We start from the raw sequence: 15,863 nt of genomic DNA on the forward strand, positions 1-15,863 counted from the left end.
ATCAGCTGTCCAAATCAAGACGCCTTACTGCATGGAGAAAAAGATTGCTCCCTACATACTCAAGTGGAAAGTCAGTGCTTCAGAGTGGCCGGCAGAATGTTTAACGTACATGTCACCCATGCTATGTAAAAATGCTAAGCTTTCACTGTATTAATCTGTAATTAATTCATTAAATGTAATCATTGAAGTGGGGAGGTTCATCAGCTACACCAAAATATGTATCAGCCTGTTCAGGGTCCAAAAATACCATCAAACTGACCCAAGAGTACCTCTGACCTGTGTTCATTTCCGCTCCTCCTTTTCTCTGTCTTCCATTTCCGTGTTCTTCCGCACATGTGCTTTTTGGCCCTGATACAATAATACTTCATTATATAAATTGTTTCTAACTACAGTTATCTGAAACACGCTTCAGAGGAAGTCTTCTGCCTTTCATTGTAAGAACTACTTAGTTCTCAGCATGCAGCTCTAGAAAAAGTGTATGTATTTCAGGTAAATTATTTCAGGCTCTGACCTCTCTTTTAGGAAAAATTTTGGGGAAAAAAAAACAATTAAAAAAGAAAAAAATCCCTTATGCTGTTTCAGTAAACCACCATGTTCTGTTCGGCACAGCTAGAATTTTGCTAGAGCTCAGTCCTATAAACAGAAGCTTGTAGCATGTTACATGTTTTTTAGTTTTAACATACAAATTTGTATTATTCCCTCTAATAAGCATTATGAACAAAGGAACTCAGTTATGCATGTCTGTGGTCCTTACTTCTTACAACTGGGAAAAGCTATCCCTCAGCTGAGGCTTATTGCAAAGACAACATGGATAAAGGGGAGAAAACCCCAGAGGAACGGTAATGCTCATAACGATAACATAGTCAAGCACTACATTTGGGTTCCTTGAGTGACTTGCTCTCCTAGCAGAAGAACAGGCATGCTGGAAAGTCCACAGGCTTAGCTAGATGCATGTTACTTACTCTTGAAAATAACATTCAGTAGAAGTTTCTCAGGTGACTTCCTTTCCAAAATCCCTCTTTGCTGACCACTTCTTTTTCTACCAGTTTTTAATGACAGTGATTCATAATTGACCTTCCACTTAAATGCTCTCATGCCTGCAAACACTGATGCACTGGAAACACAATAGATCCTGGAATAGAACAAAGGCAAAAGGGTATATAAGAGGATCCAAGGTGGGAAAGAGATTATAGATTCTTGGGAGGTCCATTAGCATGTTCTTCTCAGGATCAGAGTTGCAGAATTTGTGAGAAACAAACTGTTTTTTTTTCCGTTTCTCTGTCAGCATGTGCGTGGGAGAGTGACTACTGAGATATCAGCAGAAACACATGTCACATTGCACCCAGTATTATTGCCTTCCAGATGGGGTTTCAGCCAGCAGAACAATTTGGTGGTAATAAAATAACAGGAATGGACCAGAAGGCCTTTTCTTCAGGAACTGATATTTAGGTAACTAATTTTGTGAGCAGCCTTTCTGCATAGTTTTCTCTGCTCCCATGTAGCTTACACACCTGCTTTTCAGGGAACACTTGACTTTCCTCCTTAAACACTTACTTCTAGAACAGCTTCTGTTAAACCTGAAAGACTGAGAAAAGTCACAAGTGATTTGGGGGCCATGGCAGAGTTTAAACAGTCTGTCATCCCTGACTACTCGTTCTTATCACAGTGCTGTCTTCCACTGTGTGCCAGCATAAAGGAGATGGATCTGGCTGAAAAATAAACGTTTTCATATGATGGATTATTTCTTAGCTGGCTTACTTCATCTTCTCAGTTCTCCACACCAGATGACTATGTCAGCAAGCAGGGAGGGGTCTAGAAAGCAGGGTTCAACATGTGGGCACACCACCACTCATGCAGTAACCTAACTGCAACCTGAAATGCTCAGAAGAAATAGTTACTTCTGAAGTTATTCAGCCTGTACAGTAACAGTACAATACTTTATAATCAGAAAAAAACCTGTGGTGAGAATCATATCTAAGTAGGGGAGGTTCAGGTCAGCCATTCAGATCCGAGTGTTTCCTGCTGCCAAAGCAGCCTTCCCCTCTGCCATCCACTGAACACAGCTCCCACAGCACTGAGCATTGTGCAAGGAAATGGAGGTAATGTTTTCTTTTGCTTCACTCGAGATCAGGTACAGCTCCTGCTTTTCATGAACATGAGTGTTAGAAGCAGGACAAGGTAGGCGGGTGATGTTTAGATGCTTACACAATATGGAAAGCCGCAGAGCAGAAATTCATAGTCCTAGGGGCTGCTGAATTGAGAAGCCTGGTTTCTGCAAAGTTGTCATTTGTGCCTTATTCATTACTGTCAAAATATCCTTAGCTCCTGTCTGACATTCCTTGCCTCCTCCCGATTCCTTAGCTTCCCTCCCACCCAGCAGTCTTACTGCTTCATGCTTTCACAAAAAAGCAAGGGTGTGAGGATTAATTTTGAGCTACATGTACCGATTATCTGTGGGAAACCTCGGCTGGTCCAAGGGATTGAAATGCAAGCTTAACATTAACCTTCAGCAGATACCCGTGTATACATGAGAAGTCTGGAATGTCCTGGGAAGAGCCGAGTTAACAAGATTAAGGAACTGCTAGATGCACAAGTAGAAGAAGTGTATCAAAGATATAGCAAAGAAAAGGTCATCCAGTCATGAACTAGTGGTCTTTGAGTGAACCAATCATGTATGGATACACATTCTTAAGAAAGATATAAAAAGGCTTGTGAGAACAACAAACGACCTTTTGGTCTTTTGGCTTTTGTGCACAATTCCTTGTGTGGCGTGTCCGTCTCAGCAGTGTCACCTGGTGACCCAGACGTGATCACAGCAATGGCACTGCACAGGCGGCGGGTGGACCGCGGGGACGGAGCTCTGCACAGCAGAGCGGCGGGCAGAGCTGCTGGAGCCGGCTTTGGAAGGGACACCTGGACAAGGTGAGCTACTGGGAACATGGGTACTTCATTTAGTAAGGAAGAGACTACGATCATTGCTATGTGCAGAATGATTTTGCAAAAATGAGGAGTTAAGTTGGAGGAGTTATTGCAAAAAATGCTCCTATGAAGTAAAGAACAAGGATATGGGGCAAATACCGTAACTTCTTTTAGTGTTTCTGTTTGGAAAGAGTTAGGTGATAAATTGTTTGACTGTGCCACACTGGGGGGCAAAGAGCTGCAGCACTTTTAACGATGTGGCATCTGCTGTATGAAACTCTGAAGGACTTCAAAGCACAGTGAGATCAGGCAGAGAGCACTGCCTCTGCTTCTAATACCACGCAAAGTTTTGTGCTCCCCGTGCCACTTCTTTCAGAGGAACAGACTCAGGGGAATGTACAAATTATGGACACTAAGGAGACAATGGGGAATGTAATGTCAAAAGGAGAAAAGATTGTTGATTCCAGAGTATACCCTAAAACCCATGAGCCACAAAGGACGGTGAAGCTTTGGAAGGACTCTATGATGAGATGTACCAAAATGCTCTTTGGAAGCTCGTGATAGAACTTATAAAACACCTGCAGAGCTGTTAAGTGAGCTGGAACTAGTGCTCTCAGTTGACATCAATAATTGAGCTCCAGCTGAGCCATCGGCTCCACCATCTCCTCCTTCAGATGAAGGAAAAATTAAGTATCCCCCACTCCTAGATGAAGGACATGATGGTTGGGATAATCTGATGAATAGGGGTGGGGAGAAAAAGAATGAGCACGGCCGGAAAGTGGAACAACAATTGGAGAAACCTCTTGGGGGTCCCTCTTGTAGAAAGATGTTGCAGTCATGGGATTTGCCTCCTGCACATATTACTGTTTGTCCACATAATCCTCTATCTTTTTGGCAGAAGGTAAAAGCGTGGGCTTCTCAGGAAGGGAATTGGGATTTATCTGAGGCGACAGACACCCCAATGTCAGAGCCCACTGCTGATCCTTCTATGGCAATGGCATTTCCCACTGTGAGGGGGGACCCAGTGCAAGGGATAATGGATGAGCACAAAATGTATTCATGGAAGGTAATCCAAGATTTGCAAAAATGTGTGGCACAATATGGTCCAAATTCTCCAGCGACTATGCAATTAATTAGACTATTAACTATGGAAGAAATGACACCTTATGATATTGCTATGTTAATGCAGATAATGTTTCAACCAGAGCAATGTGCTTTTTTAAAATGATGTGGTCGCAGAAGGCTGATGCCCAAGCACTTAAAAATTTACAGTTTCCGCAAGATGATGTGCACTTTGGTAAAGGTTCGGATATGCTAACAGGAACAGAACATTTTCTAATCCACAACATCAGGCACAGTGGCACCTGTTGATTTTAGCACAGGTTAAGGCTGTGGGTATTGAAGCACTAATATGGGCAGCTGAATTAGCTGAACCTAGAGCCAAATATACCACGATTCGACAGGGAGCTAGAGAACCGTTTCTGCAGTTTCAAAAAGTTGCAAGCTGCAGTGGAAAGACAAGTATTTGACGGGAATTTAAGAACTATGTTAGTAACTCAGTTTGCGAGAGACAGTGCAAATGCCAATTGCCAAAAAATTATTGAGGCGTTGCCAGGGGACTCCACCCTGGACACGATGATACAGGCTTGTGCCAGAGTGGGATCTGTAGAGCATAAAATGGTGGCCCTGGACACGGCCATGGCTGCTTTGAAAACAAAAGACCAGAAATGCTTTAGTTGCGGCCAGTGTGGGCACATTAAAGTAGCATGTTCTAATAAAAGTAAAAAGGGTGTCACGGCTGCAGCGGCAGGAGCAGCAGTGATTACATGTCATAAATGTGGAAAAAAACAGTCATTTTGCAAAGCAGTGTCGGTCTAAATTTCACTTAAATGGTCAGCCCTTGCCACAGGGAAACAGAAAGAAAAGCAGGAGGGGGCGTGCGCAGACACAAGTGCCTGCCACATCAGCAAACAATCCATTTCTCGGCTATCCTCAAACACGTGCCTTTATGACCGGTTATCTGGGAAAACCAGGGGATCAGCTGGCATGGATGTATCTGCTGCCAACATGCATATAATATGCACATAACAATGCACAGGGTACATAAAGTCCCCTTGGATGCTTGGGGACCTATTGGGAAAGGACTAAGTGCATTATTAATTGGACAGTCAAGTGCTACTGTACAAGGATTTATGGTACATGCAGGAGTCATTGATGCTCACTGTGAGGGACAAATCTATGCTATGGTCTCAACACCCACTCCACCTGTTATGGCAGAGAAAGGCACTCATATTGCTCAACTTGTACCTTTCATGAGTTGTGTTCCTAGGACTGAAAGGTCACCCGGGGCACTGGAGGGTTTGGATCCACTGGACAACCGCAAGTGTTTTGGATGCAAACACTGTCTGAGAGTTGGGCACAAATGCTGTGTGCACTGTCTACAGATCAGCCATCACCGGCGTTGCTGAAGGTAATTAGACTATTGGATACAAGTGCACATGTCACTATTATTTCTCAGTGAGACTAGCCTTCCTCTTGGCCTGTAGTCTCCACCACTCAAGGAGTTGCAGGCCTGGGAGGAATCGCCAACGTTCTCATAGCAGTGAAACCAGTACTTATCACCAACCCAGAAGGACAAAAGGCTACTGTTTGACCTTATGTGGCTGTGGCCCCTCTAAATTTACAGGGAAGAGACTGTCACAGTGGGGGGTTCAGATAACTATGGATTTTCAGTAGGGGTCACTGTGCTGCAGGGTGTGAAAAGACCCTATATGGCTTTGAAATGGTTAACGGAAAAGCCGGTCTGGGTGGATCAGTGGCCCCTCGATTATGAAAAACTTGTAGCCCTGTGAAATTTGGTAGCAGAACAATTAGCTGCAGGTCATATGAACCATCTCATAGCCCATGGAACACCCCAGCGTTTGTAATTAAGAAAAGGAAAATGCCAATTACTGCATGATTTGCATCGGATCAGTGAGGTGATGGCAACAATGGGAGCACTACAACCAGGATTGCCCTCACCTACAATGATCCCCATGCTATGGGAAATTGTCGTGATGGACCTAAAGGACTGTCTTTTTACAATTCCATTAGATGTGGATGATATGGAAAACTTTGCTTTTACAGTTCCATCAATTAATCATGCTGAACCAACACAAAGGTATCACTGGAAAGTGCTTCCGCAAGGAATGAAAAATTCACCCACCATTTGTCAATGGTTTGTTGCTCAGGCTTTGAGCCCAATTAGGGAAAAATATTCAGCAGGGTACTGTTATCATTATATGGATGATATCCTTTTGGCTACTCCAACATCTCAAGTGTTATCGGCAATGGAATCCAAGACACTAGTTTCACTGGAACAATATGACCTAGTAGTGGCACCAGAGAAGGTACAATGCACCCAGCCATGGCTTTTATTTAGGCATGAAGGTGCTCGACCAAACTGTGCAGCCACAAGCAATCCAGTTAATGATGGAGGTGAAAACCTCTATTTTGCAGATACATTATTAAATACTGTTCTGTGGTGTCTTCTAGCTAAGCTGCACACAACTGAAAATGACAGAAACACACTTAGAGTAGTCCAGTTCTTTTTAGAGAGTACTGCGCACGGGCACACGTGCAAAGCCTTTCTATGCTTCCTTTGCTTCTCTGATCAAATCATTATGTAGGGCTGTTCACAGCAAAAAAAAAACCAAACCAAACAAAAAAACCCAACAGTGTGAGCTAGCATGGTGATGTGTTAAATGATGGCCGAGTTTCAGAAGGATCACACTCAGAAAAACTCAGAAAAATGGATGTATCCCTACCAGTTCAGTTGTATATGCTGTGGTGATCTAGCTTCCTCCCAAGTCCTGCTCCAACACTGACTTGCAGGCCAAGAATTTCATAAAGGGACAAAGTCAAGTAGCTATCCAAACTATCTGTTAAAAATACATTGGCTCTCCGTTCCTTGCTCTGTGTTGCAACGTAGAAGAATAGTCTGGTACAGTGTACTTTTTGCAGGTGCTAAAAAAATAGAATGGGGTGAAGAGGCAAAATGCAAGATTTCCAAACTGAGGGTCAGGCAGCAGTCTGGGACTGTTGGAAAGCTTTTAATTTTCCCTTGCAGAATGGAGTAAAGTTATTTTGTATGGTTGCGGGGCCAATTTCACTAACAAATTCTGCGTCTGTGTGAGAAGCACAGATCATTAGTAATTTCTCTGCTCTCTTTCACTGCATATTTTAGGTGTGTACTTCTGGAATTAAAGGTCAGCTGCTGGCATGAGAGAAATGGCCTTTCTAGCTGGGAAGTTTTCATTGTACAAAGACTCCCAGTAAACTTGTATCAAAAAATGTCTATTTTAAACCTGCTTCAAATCTCTAAGGGACAGCAATCCTTAAAATTTAAGAGGTTTTAAGTCAGTTCATCTGAATGGTCTTTGGAAGTGAGAGCAGCAAAATAAAGGTTAACCTTTTTTCATTCTACATAGTAGTGTCTGTACAGGATGCAACACAGAGATGAAAATGGTTCACTTTTAGTTCATATTTTTAATTCATTCAAATTAATGATTTTGAATGTTTCAGTTTAGACAAGTCCTGGGAGGCCAACTAGGGGGCCTTGGGCATTGGCCTTACTTCAAGAAGGACATAAAAGTCCATGCCTAGTCCATGACCTAAAAGGATAACCAGCTATAATTACTAGAGCTACATTGGCTAGTATAAAGATGAGAGTGATTTATCTCGAGTTAAGTTTGTAAATTATGTGATTTTCACTGCTGAGTAATCAATACTTTCTGATAAATCTCGTTTTCCTTTTCTAGTCTCAGTGCAACAGTATAGAGCTTACCAAGACACAAAGCAATTTCTGAAGAGTAGCTCTTTAAAATTTAAGCACATCTACTGGTATGGATAGCAGACATAGGCTCATTTTCAGGGAACTCTTCATAGCACTGTTGCCAGAATCATTTGCACATAGGAACTCTTCACACACAGAGAGCAAGTTAAGCAGGTATGCTGCCCGTCAACAAAAACAGAAAACACTCAAGCTCCTGCTCCATTTTCTGGGCTTTTTATTTCTCATAATCATTATTGCAACCGGCCAGTGGGGCAGCACGGCAATAGCTAGTAATCCCTGTTGAGACTTCTCAGTCTGGATTACTCACTGACTGGAGTTTTTCATTCCTTCTTTCTTTAGATCTTCTGCCATGATGTTCTGGGTGTTAAGAGTGAGCAAGAGAGTGACAGCACACTTATCTTCCCTATGGTCTTGACTTCTAATTGAGCTGCTTCCAGTATTTACCTTTTTGTAAATCTCCTGGCTGTCTGGTTCTTCAGGTGCTTCCAGTGTGAGTGGTGTGGGTGAAAAGTCTTCGGCTTACTACAGAAGATCTTATCTAGGACTTACTGAGCTGTGCAAAGGCTACTGTTGCAACTAGATAGTTATATCACATGCAAAGCTTATATTTGGGAAAAGCAAGCGGGAGTGGGGGTGGGGGGGTGGGGGGTGGCGAGGAGCTGTTTCTAAAGTTACCAAACAGGAAGGGGAAGTAGGTAAGGCATGTTTTACAGACTCATTTCCGTTAATAAAATTCACGTAATCATCGTTTGCATTCACACTTACATTCTCCATTTAGCTTACAGCATCAAGTGTTTCTCTACAAAAGGAAGACAACTAGGGAAGCAACATGACAAAACAAAGTAAGTGAGCATTTCTGTGCAGAATATAAAATCCACCTAAACATTTCTATTCAAGTCAGTTCTGGTCAGATGACAATGAAATTTCATTCTTACAACTGGACAAAATATAATTTGTATCTCCCTTCCCAGGTGTGTGTAGTAAGTATTCTAGTATGCTGTAAGATGAACTTAACCAATTTTAGTTAAAAGTAGTACAATTTATTTTTACCGTAGAGCAAGAACCCACTAGTCCAAATGCTTTGGCTACAGTTTTAGGTGTGTTCATTGTCTTTAGGCAGCTTTCTGTCAAGAAAATTATACCACCTTAAATAATATAAACAGCAATTGTTGGATATATCAAGGATGCTGTAGAGTGATACATTTCTGTGTCATCTGATGTATACACTGCATTGGGTTGATATTAGGTACAGTTCCCTGATGTTATTAAATACAGTTCCACTGGTGTCCCTAATAAATGTGTACCTAGCATAGCACACTGCAGCATCACCTTTTCATTCCACCTCATGCCCACAGAAACAACATCACAAACAACGTTTGTGAGAGAAATACAAAGATTATCCTATTTTTGCAGCACATCCTTAGCCACAATATGGTAAAGACAAAGTCATGCCAAAAGGATGGGATACTATAACAAACCTTAATCAACCAAATTTTGTGCAAGGACTGAAGCTTTGTGCTTCAAAGGTGGTCAGAATTAAAAATTAATTTTCCTATTGCTTGTCACACTTTGGCAACATGGAAGTGCGTCTTACACAAATCAGCCAATAAGAAAGGGATGTCTTAAAGACATTAATGTTTCTGGTTTTGCTTCAAATTACCAATGATCAAAACAGCAGAATAAGATAGAATCATCTTGGAGCCTGTAGCCACTGTATCAGGAAATTAAGGGGGTTAGGAAGTTCAGTCTAAGCTCTTCATCCTATTTATTTACTGTAGTTGTTTTTCTAAGGAAAGAGCTACATTTGCTTTGAAGCCAAAGACCTGCACATATGACAGGATCTGGGAATTTTATTTGGAAGTATGTTCTACTAACATGCATCTTCCCTTTTTTTTTTTTTTCCTCTCTCTCCTTTTTTAAGACTTTCCCTACCTTTCCTGTCAACTACATGATCTGACCTAGCAGGCTCCAAGCATATATGCAAGCTACCACAGGATACACCGAGGGTTATGTTTCATATGCCCTTTTCTATGGTAACTCGCACTGGGTCATCATGAAGCAACTGCTGTGATTCCAGTTCACAACTTAGCAAATGACAAGCTCACTTGTGTGCTGACACAAAAATACACTTTCCCCATAGATTCATTTATGGCAAGGGCTTTGCTGCATTTAATTTGGGGTCTGGTTAGCTCCATTAGGGTAGTTAGTCTGCTGTGAGTGTTGTGCATAAGATTTTGCTGTGCCCATTCACAGTGGTTGCCTGATGATGGCATTTTCCTAGCTTATTATCTTAGCTAGCTGCTTCTTGTGAGGCTCAGTCCTCAAAGCCATTTGTCCAACCTCTTTCCTAGTGTATGCAACTTGCAGTCCCCTTCTCTATCTGGCACTGACAGCATCAGGAACTAACTGGCCAAAGCTCTTCTGTTCGCATCTTTGGGATAAATCTGTGTTCTGGTATTTCCTCAGCAGACTCCAGGGCACATAACCTTTCTGGCAAAAGAGAGGATTTCTCTCTGCTCTGCAGGGCAGAGCCTTCTATTAGCCACAATCTCAGTGAGTTTCACTAACAGGCTTTAGATAGATCAGCTATCACACCATCTCCCTTACGGCCTTTCCTCTTGAAAGCTGTTTGGTGAAGATCATTTTAGGTACCATGCTGGGTGTGCCCATAACCACATATCTGCTGCCTGTCCGGATACATCTGGGTAATGTGAGAACAGTTTACGACACTGTCTCAACATCCTGCCTTACTGAAGAGCATTTCAAGCCAACGGGTTCAGCTTTCATAACAACCTTTGGTATATGCCACTACTCTGAGGTTTTGTAGGTACTTTTGATTTGGAATAGCGAGTAACTGGTAATGGGTGGTGTTCAGTACACTGGTCACAAGGCTGTGCAAGCCTTGTTTACAGAAGGATAATCAGTCAGTGTCCTTTTGTGGTCACAGCCTTAGCACACTAACACTATGAGGTTAAATATCTCCTGTGCAGGCTGTTCCTTACACACAAAACATAATTTACTCATTTCCTCTCTGTCTTTAATGTTTCTCTTCAAATCAGTCTCCCTTCTGTTCATGCTAAAACAAGTGCACTTCTTTTCCAAGAAACTCTGCTTCAGTCATACAAATTCTTAACCAGCTGTAGTACTGAATGAAATACACGCTCAACTCTCTTACATGAATTGCAAGTGAAGGACTGTGGCTGAACATGCCAGTTTCAAGAAAAAGCGGCCCTAGTTGTCACATTCCTGGTAGACTCTAAATAACCGCAAATTGCTGCAGGACATCCCCCGCAGTTGCTCATCACTGACATTAGATTGGCTGGCTCTCCCAGTTTCTTCACAAAAGCATCTCAAATATTAATATTCCCTCTCTCTCCTTAGCACTCAGATTTATTCTTGTATTTTTTCCCCACATCTGCTGTATTGTCAGCGCATAACAATTCACAAGGACATAACAGTTAATCTGTTAAAATCAGCAAGGGGGGCGGTAGTTCCTTCTGCTGGAGGGGAGAAAGTCTTAGTGCCCCGAGGAAACGGGCTGTCAGGAGTTACATAAAATCAGAGTGATCAGTAGTGGAGAGGAGGAGGGCAATCTTTATGTCTTGAGTTTGCAGACTGTGGGGAAAGCTACACAGCTATACGGAACGTAGCTTGATGCAAGCAAATGTCAATTTATTGTACAGAAGCACCAGTTCAGAAGCTGCGCGTTTTAAACAGATTGGTTCTTGAAGCTAAGCCTTGCATCCTAGGCAATCCCTGATTGGTGGTTAACTGCCATCAATTAACAGCAAGGTGTTACCTTTCCTTGGCGCCATCTGTCCCCAACTCCCCTATGCTCTGTATCATGTTAATTGTTGTCCAGACAAGCTCGAGCACATTCCCCTCAGCTAACTGATTGCCATGCATGGTCCTAGTTTCCAGCCCTCTCCTGCATCTCCCCCTTCCTGTTGCACAAAAAGAACCTTTGGAACCGAACGAGTAAAAACAAGTAATAGAACAAATAAAAAAGCAACTAAGGCATATTATCAATGTCAAAATAACCCACTGTCTCTGTTCCGTGCAATTTTACAATTTCCCCTTTTTGTTTTTGAACAGCTGGTACCAGGTTTGCCATGTTCTGCAGGGCCCTTGCAAACATGACAGCAACCAAGGTAATAGCAAACAAACAATACTGCCAATTGAGTGAATGGATGCCCAAAAGGCTGACATTTTCTCAGATTTTGATAACATGTTGCTGCAATGGGGCACCTAAAATCCACGCAGCACATACCATCCAAATCCTCACAGCCACGTCCTTGAACCAACAACAAAAAGCAGTGGCAATTTTGACTCACATTCTGAACTGCCTACCAAACAAGGTGATTTAACTCTTTAATGCTTTCCCTGCTGTTACTCCGGGTAAGGTAAGAACCACTGCAATACGTTCCCATCATAGCCTCCTACTACATTAGCATCTACAGAAAGACAATTATCGACATTCAGTATCATCTTCTTTTGGATTAACATTATATATAGGTGGAAGGGCACACCAAACAAGAACTGGTTCAGTCAAAAAGTTCGAAACATAGCATGCCTTCTCTGAACATACCTCTGGGGTCATTCCCTTCATTCCCTCTTTTTTTATGCAAAGAGAAACACTTTTACCATAACAGAGAAGCCCCTATTTACATCTCTGAGCCCGGACACAAACCGCAGCTGTATGCTCCACCAGGCTCAGGGTAGAAATCACTCATGTAGTTACGTAGCTATATATCACTACAAGCATGCAGACACCTATGAAACACTAGATAACCATGTTTATCTTTCCTATTCTCCTTCACAATACCTAGCTGTTCTCTCATTATGAATCCTCCCTTCCTGCACTGCTTTGCTTAACTCTTTAACAGCCTCGTATTGCACAGGCTGCCACTCTCGAGGTTGATCTGACAAAATACTGACCATGCCATAGCGACTCCCAAACCCCCTCACTTAAGCGCTTCCCACTTGCATTCCTGCCACCAATCCCTCAGACCCCCTTTCACCTTCCCCAAAATACAATCAATGCATCGGGAGAGACGAGGGGGTGGGGGAAAGGTCTAGCTCCTTTTCCAGATCTATAGGACCTGGATCAAAAGGTTTATCAGTGTCAATGAAATCATTTTCCGAGTTGTCCTGTTCCCGTGCTTGGTCCTGTGCTGTGAGGGTCGCTGCAATCAGTGACAGAAGCTTTGGGGGCAGAGGAGGTGTGGACAGAATCGGCATCGTTGACAGTGTGTTGAGTCGCGCTGTTGGTGGAATTTACAGCCTCCTCTAGTTCAGTGCTTACACTGTTGGCGGAATTTACAGCTTCCTCTGGTTTAGCGCCGTTAGTAGAATTAGTCCACACTTGGCAAAGAGTAGTCAGAATTCGCCACCAAGGTGCTAAATGCATTCCCGACACGGAGTTCCCCTCCGCGGCAGCATCATACAATTGGCTGCTGTATGTACACACTTTCATTCTTTCAAAGTCTCTAAAGTTTCTTGGCTGCTCACCTGTCTCGATGAATACAGGTGTTATCCTCGGGGTTTAGGTTGTCCGCCTGGTCCAGCCAGCCAGACGATCGTTCAGCCAAGCCGCCTCCTCCGGAACGCAGCCCTCTTCCACGAGCTGTCTTTTTTCCGTCCTTATTCTTCCAAGGCTTCGGAACACCACCATAGGGGTCACCATTTGAGGAAACTGAGGCACGGACTCCCTGATCTGACTAGAAGACCCTTCATGAGTCCATATACGTCTCTTTCTGGGGACGAAGCCCGATTCCCCGTTACGGATTTCCCACAGCTCACCGCAGCTCCGGAGGGGTTTCAGGCCGGCTCCCGCTCCCTGTCAGCGCTCGATTCTTAGTTCTGTGGGATTCGCTGCAAGTCGCTCAGTCAGGCGATTCGAGAGCCCTTCACGTCGGATCCTTAAACGCATCACGTCGGGGTCACCAGTTTGCGGCGAATGAAGAGACGGAACGTAACTTGATGCAAGCAAATGTCAATTTATTGTACAGAAGCACCAGTTTATATACACTTTCAGAAGCTGCGCGTTTTAAACAGATTGGTTCTTGAAGCTAAGCCTTGCATACTAGGCAATCCCCGATTGGTGGTTAACTGCCAGCAATTAACAGCAAGGTGTTATCTTTCCTTGGCGCCATCCGTCTCCCACTCCCCTGTGCTCTGTATCACGTTAATTGTTGTCTAGACAAGCTCGAGCACATTCCCCTCAGCTAACTGATTGCCACGCATGGTCCTAGTTTCCAGCCCGCTCCTGCAATGCTGAAGCGCAGCCTTTTAATCTTTAGCACTACAATCTCATTTTCCCTTTTAAACCCAATTTTAGGGCAGGCCCAAACACTATGTGGTATGCAGTATATAAAAGAGCAGCGCAAAGATCAGTTTGAACGCTTATCTAAAGCATGGTTAATTAAGGCAGATACGGAAGAGAATGTACATATGAAGTATGTGGAAGAGTAGAAGGGTTCTTTGCAGGAAATGGGTTTTCCTTTCCTGGAGGAAATGCCAAGCTGCATAGAGATAAAAGGCACAGAGACGAAATTAAATAAAAGGTTATGACTGTCCCCACTTCAGCTACCGTTTTGCTGTGATGATGTAAAGCTAGTCTGCATGGGATTAACATCTGAGAGAAAAATACGTAGAGGAGAGAAAAACCAAGTATAAAGCAAAGGCAGTAAAACCACAAGGACTGAAAGCTACGCTGACCTGAATTCCTGATTTTAAGTACATTGAATTGAACAAAAAAGCTCTTTCTTTGAAACGTTTTGGTCAGGGGCTGGCTGCATTGAGAATCAAATGCCATTTCTTAGTCCGCTAAGGTACAAGGAGACGCTGTGGGCAGAAAATGCATTGGCAAATATTTATTTATCTATTTACTTATTTAACTAGGAAGCGTTTGGATGCAACTTTTCAAAAAAATCCCCCAAGGTACTCACCTTTCTAGGTCTGTTACCTTAAGTTTATGTTATGCCGCAGCTCTGTTGTCCCATGGCTCAGCGCCAACTCACACCCCAAGTTCGACGTATTCCTTGTTTCTGTATTACAGTTTGTGCAAAATAGGAAGCAAGGCAGTAACCCACAAATGCCTCACTCTCCGACTGTCAAAACTTTACACTATACGGTTTAGCATGCAAAGACATCAGCCCTCATTGGTTACATGTTACCCAACTCCTTCATGACTGTACTCAGTTTCCCATTTGTCAAATAATTGTCTCTTTTCTCATGTTAATTAGTCTGTATGCTCTGTCTCAACTTCTTTTGGTTCCGGGGGATTTCTTGAGGAGTCAATGGGTCGGTGGTCGCGATCCCCTCCTGCCGGAGTGACCTTTCCCCTGTTTTTGCTGAGCTCATTGCTTGTGATGGCATCCTGTGAGCTCACGGATCTTGCGGAGCCGCTTCCTTTGTGAAACCCCTTTTTCTTAAACAAAAGGATTTGCCGGTGCTTAACGAGGCGCTCGGCAAGACACACGACCTGCGTGTAACCGGAATTAACCCTGAACCACTCACTCGCTCCAACCGTCTGAAGGTCAAAGCGCCGAGAACACATTCAATTCCATCAACCACCCGAGATCATCAGTGCTGTGTGGATACAGACATCAACCAAGCCGATCAGCTTCCCCGTCCCAGCTGCTCCCACCTTGCTCACAAACCTGCAGCGCGGTTTGCCTAGCTCATCCCAGCAGCTGCGGGGCGGTGGGGGGAGGCGGTGTGGGACGGCGCCGGGGAAGCTTTGCTTTTCCCTTCAGGAACTCAGATGTTAAATCACCCGGAAGCCTTGGAGCTGTATTACCGGGCTGGTCTGTTGCTCCTAGGCATGGCAGGCCGTTATATTGTGATTTGCAACGTGGGGACTGTAGCTTTTTTGGCATTTCCCAGCGGAGGCAGCTCTGCCGGGGGGGGGGGAGGGGTGGAAGCCCAGCACCCGCGCAGGTCTCACAGCTGCTTCGGGGGTACAAACCGACTGTAAAGCGATGGGTAAAGCGGGAACCCTGCCAGTCCGGTGGCGTTTGAAAATGTTTTGACGTTTTTCTATAAAAACAGGCTGAGATGAAGGTATTAAACGTAAAATACTAAACTGTTCCTTTAAACGTGCATT

This window comes from Falco punctatus (assembly GCF_963210335.1).
Source record: "Falco punctatus genome assembly, chromosome: Z".
NCBI lineage: Eukaryota > Metazoa > Chordata > Aves > Falconiformes > Falconidae > Falco > Falco punctatus.